The sequence below is a fragment of the Nematolebias whitei genome, chromosome 12 (assembly GCF_014905685.2).
Source record: "Nematolebias whitei isolate Nwh7 chromosome 12, NemWhi1, whole genome shotgun sequence".
Taxonomy (NCBI): Eukaryota; Metazoa; Chordata; class Actinopteri; order Cyprinodontiformes; family Rivulidae; genus Nematolebias; species Nematolebias whitei.
The window spans coordinates 37,200,207-37,206,072 of record NC_056509.1 but is presented as its reverse complement, the minus strand read 5'-3'; positions in this window follow the sequence as shown (position 1 = coordinate 37,206,072).

Below are 5,866 nucleotides of genomic sequence, written 5' to 3'. Positions count from 1 at the left end.
TATATATGTGTGTGTGTGTGTGTGTGTGTATATTTATATATATATATTGAACCCTTCCCACACTCTTGCAAATTCTAAACGATGTTTCTAAACTCTCGACGTTCTAAAAGAGCACAGAATGTCATGATTCCAGCTCCTCTGCTCTTTGCCATCTGCAAGCGCTCTTGGCCACGCCCACTTCTCCGTTCTGCACGGTGAACAGCTGATCAGCTGTAGCAGGAAGTTTATCCTGCAGCTCTGGGCTGCACAAATGTGCAGCAGGTGCTAAATAATTTAAAATAATTAATTTTAAATAAAAAATTTCACGCCAATCGTGCGGCTCATCCATCAGTCAAACAGTTGTGTGTCATGTCCACTCTTATTTTGAAAAACCGCGATAGAGCAACTCCGCGATAAACAAACCGCGAAGCAGCGAGGGACTACTGTAATTCAATAAATTGCTTAAATGTCAATCTTAAATTTGGTAGTAACTGAAAGTCATCCTCAACAAATACTCTAAGTACTTTTGCATCTCATAAGAGCTCATAATATTGCATGTAATTATGCATAATGTCATTTAAATGGTTGGAGCAAAACAAATCTTCAATCCTCCTCAGTGTCATTTAAATTTAAAACTCTATTTTGAAAGGTGGTGTGCAGTTTTCATTCCTAAAATGAATAATCACCCTTTAATATGAATATATATTTAGTCTATCGTACTCATTTAAACTAACACTGAAGGTACACAGAAATGTACAGCAGTTTATGCGCCTCAATTTTCCTTTGAAGCAGTCTGACTTAGAAAGGGAAATTTTATATGGCAAATGATTAATAAAATATTTATTAAAAAGGTTAGGTATTTGATTTTTTTTTTCTTTTTTTACCCTATGCTGCAAACTGATGGATATTAGTGGTGAATTTCAAACTGATGTATGAGCACGGCATGAATCATTTTGTCAGATCTTACACCACATATTGACAGATCTCACTGGTCTAGAAATACGGCTCAATAATAAATAATGGGCTCAAACACGCACGTGATAAAGTGCTTCATTAGAATGGTCTATTTATAAGTGCAGCGGTTTTGTGTGGTTCCTTTTTAAGAGCATTTTTGACAAAGACGATCCTGTCTAATGACTGAATAAAGACGCATCGAGGTGAAACAGCTCTGCAGGTGACTTAAAACAGTATTTTTTTGAAGACAAGCACAAATGAAAACTGATATTTTTGCTTTTTCTATAACACAGACGTCTCCATTTGGCATGCAGATTGTGTTATATTTATGCTACAGTCCTTCATCTGAAGAATACAGATTTTATGGCATCATTAAATTAAATGGAGGGTGGACTGCAGCAGCCAGTGTGTGGCCCCCGCACACCTGACCCTACCTCCTTCCAGCCTTTTATAGCATCTCTTGGAAGCCTTTTTCTTAGTCTGTGTGGTGCAGATGCCTTGCTGGGCTCTGAGCTTGTTTGCACTCAGTGACCAGGCAACAGTTGTGTAGCAATGGTTACCAGGACAACACTGTACATGTCACCTCGTGATTTCATGAGGGATTGATTGACTGAGAAGGGATGAGGAGAGGGGGGGAGAGAGGTGACGGGGATTGGAGGCAAGAGCACTTTGATGACATGGAGACGAAGATGAAGGGGGAGAAAATGGGCAGAGAGTGCGGATGTTAGAACTGTTGAGAGCCGCACGCGATGTTTTCTCACATGGCGAGGCGTGCACGAACACAGGGCAGTGTAAAATCACAGTGACACTCTGCGCCGGGGGTGAGGGCGAGCTTTGTCTCGAGCACAGATGGATTATGAGAAGTCCATCGTGGGACGAGACAAGCTCGCAGCCACAAACGCTCTTCGAGATTTTCTCTGAACTTTGAGAGAAATGTCCCTGATGAGGAGGAAGGCACGTTGTGAGAATTAATGAGTTTATTTCTGCAGTTTGTGCTGTTAGTCTTGGGGTAGTTGCTGTTTTTCCAAAGTTAAATCACAGTAATTGGAGACTTGGTTCCCTGATCACAGACAGACAACAGACACAGCGTTGGAGATAAACCGATTATTTGACCAACCAATTATTCAGAACATATTAGCCAATTTTCAAAAATCGTCAGTCAGCCATGTCTGTGCGTATTTAATCATTTATCAAGTAGAATAATCAACATCAGCAGCAGCTGCTACAACCACTACAGCCCATAATTTAGATTCTTAAAACAGAAGCTTCTCCTATACATTATTTAAATATGTGCAAGTTCTTCTAAGGGTTGGTAAATATATATATATAAGTTTAATTAAATTAACCCCAACAGTCTCCTGTGACGCTTTGTAATCACATCTAAGTCAATAAAGTCCACAGGAGGTGGGGCTGGGTAAAATTATTTTTTTATATATTTTTTTAAATAAGACCAAAGAAAATGCAACTGCTGTTGTTTGTCTGTGTCTGGCTGCCATGATTTCTAAAAATCGGTAATGGTATCATTTGTAAAAAAAAAAAAAAACTTATGTTAGTCGACCTCTGACCTGTAAATGTTTGAGCACCCTTTGTCTAAAAGCATTTTACCTCTAAAAGTGTAAAAAAAATGCATTTATTATTCGCAACGTAATTAAAAGCTTTAAAAAAAAGAGTCTCTCTTGAATCATCTCTTTTGGATTTTAAGGTGTGGTTTGAATCATTCCGCTGCTTTAGAGGCCATCTTGTTCTAATCTTTTTATTGCTGTTTTCTTCCTAAAGTAAAAAAAAAAAATCCTTAAACATAAAACCAAAAGAATTCTGTTTTATACATTTTGTAGCCAAAACATTTTATCCACCTTCAAAATGGTTGCTTTCCAATTATATTTTTTCTGTTACTAAAGCAGAATCTCATGGCAAGAATATTATTTTTTCCAGTATCACTCTACAATAAGGTTTTCCTTATGGATGGCTAATAAATAGTTTATAGATACATTATTAAGTCCTTTATAAACACTTTATAAATCATTAATAACTGCTCATTATGCATTAATTAAGGGTGACTGAGACAAAACTGACCAGGTTCCTGCCAAATACTGAGCCAAATCTGTTCACCTACCATATATATATTTCATCTAGAGTTGTTATATTAAACATTTCAGACTAAGTTACTACCTTGTAAGCACAATAATCATTTGTAAACCTATTTCTTTAGAATATAATACTGTACTTTATAACTGCATTATAATTATCTACAGCTAATATTTTATCTTAAAAAATAGGTTTACAAATGTTTATTGTGCTTACAAGGTAGTAACTTAGTCTGAAATGTTTAATATAACAACTCTAGATGAAATTTATAGGTGAACAGATTTGGCTCAGTTTTTGGCAAGAAACTGGTCAGTTTTGTCTCAGACACCCTTAATTAATGCATAATGAGCAGTTATTAATGATTTATAAAGATTTTTTAGAGGAATTAATAACATATCTAAAAACTCTTTATTAGCATCTATAAGGGGAGCCTTATTGTAAAGTGGTACCATTCTTCCTAATGACTTAACACCAAAAGTTAAATCTGTGTCACTGTTGCAGAAAAATAATTGCACAAAAAATTTCATATTAACAATTTCTTTCTGTAATGTTAATTACAGCTGTTTGGTTTAATTCAGAATTCAAGCAATCCTAAATGTAGCTTTATCTAAAACACAGGTGTCCAAAGTGTGGCCCGAGGGCCAATTTGTGGTCCTTGCAGTGATTTTGTGTGGCCCACAACTGTAGTTTAAGAATGGTATCATTTTGGCCAGCAGGCTTAAGAGGTCGATGCACACTTTCTGCAAATTTGTTGATAATCCCTTATTTTTATAAAAATGTTTAGGTTTAACAGCAAAACAGATGAAAAACTATCTGAGCAATGAGCAATATTAAGCAAAATACAAACCTTTGGCTATGATCTTTTCATTTTCCCTTCATGGTACAAAGCACCAAAAACCTTTACTGACTTCTACAGAAAGGAGACTTTTGGATAAAGATTCATGAAAGTTGGCTAAATGTTGCAGATGATAAAATAATCAAGAGGGAAATTGGACATTTATAAATGAATATAACGTGGTATCATCTACATACGAGTTGATCAACTTTATCAAACTTCCATGAATCTGTTGTAGCGACTGACAGCTGGACGATTTTTCAGAACTTCAATCGGCCTTTTGGGCCGTCCATGGTCCAAAAGGATGATCGACCCACTTTTAAAAGGACACTGACTCAAATTATGCATTTGTTTGTGAGAACAGAGTAAAAATGAACTTTCCAAGCACAAGAAAATAACAAACATAGACCCATCAAATCAAATAAATCAAATCCTTTTTAACAAAAAATATAAACTTGTTTTTTATGAGGCTTTTAGTGTTCTGGATCTACAACAATTTTCAACTCTTTCCAAACCAAAATGAGTCAACTTTGTCCTTTCTCCAAAATATTGTTCACATTGAAAGTGAAATGCACATTTTTTGTGGCCCGCGAGTCCTTTCATCTTGAAAGTTTTGTCCCACATATGAAAAAGTTTGGACACCCCTGATCTAAAAGGGATGAGACTTCTCTGCACCATAAACGTTCTAAACCCCATTAGTAAATGAGAATTTCAGTCTTACAAGCCTTTTCTTGTTTCAAGTTGAACAATTATGCCGTTTTTATTTCAGAGTGTTGAGCATCGCCTTAAAGAAGTCCATGACTGCTGACAGCCAAGAGGTTTGAGGCATCAGCGTATTTATAAACCTTTTAAAATTAGCACCGCCTGCCCTTTTCAAACGACGACTCCTGACAATTCGTGTCAGAGAGCTGGGTTATGACATCCCAAATGAATTTGCACTGTTGCTCTAAAAATCACTCGAGCTTATTGAAAATGTTTGGCAGTGCAGGAGTTTGGTGTTTAGAGCTGTCACCTGACAGCAGAAAGGTTTCCGGTTCAAACGCTAGTCTTGCAGTATAGAGGTTTTATATTCTCCCTCTACGTGCATCAGTTTCCACTCGGAGCTTTCTCCAAAAACACTCACATTAGCTGAACTATTGATTCTAAATTGACCTTAGGATTGACTTTGTGCAAACATGTTGTGTGTATCCATGTTGGCTCCGTGATTTCCTGGCAATTTGTCTTGAATGAGCAGCATCTCTCGCCCAGAACCAGCTGAGTTAAGTTCCAGCACAGCTTGATTTAATAAAAGGGTGATCTTTAGACAGTTGGACCATATTTATTGCCTAGCACATGTGTCTGTTATCAAAATATTTTATGAAACGCCGGATGATTTTATTGAATCTTGCAGAAAGTCATCACTGATTGTACATCTACAACTGATTTACTTATTGAGTCAGCCCAATTCAAGATGGCTGCCACACCCAACTGACTTTAGAAAATACGAATATGGGTATAACTTGGTCAGTTTTACAGCTATGCCTAAATCTTGACTGACTCCCAAGTCCCAACACATTCTCAACACTAAAAAATAGCATAAGATCTTAGTTACAAATGTTGCCATTAATGTTTTAAAGCAAAGTCTGTTTGTCTGTTAGTAAAACTTTTCCTGTATCAATTAATACATTTCAATGAAACTTTCAAGAAAAAACCTTAGATGTACTACTACAGTTGTTTATGTTTTAGAGCCAATCCAATTCATGATGGCCGCTTAGCCAACTTACCATAGCAAACAAAAAATGGCCATACAGTAGTCCATTGATACTCCATGGTTCAACTTTCACGGACTCACTTTTTCACGGGTTTTCAACGTTAAGATTGTACACATTGTTTCCCAATGGCCTGGCTGAAAAGTGATCGCCGAGGGGCCTCCTCCTTTCTCTTTGTGAGGCTGACAGACTCACAAAGCCCCCGGGCGCTGATTGGCTCAGTAGCATATGTCTGTCTGCTCTCTTTTGCTGTGCTCTATATATA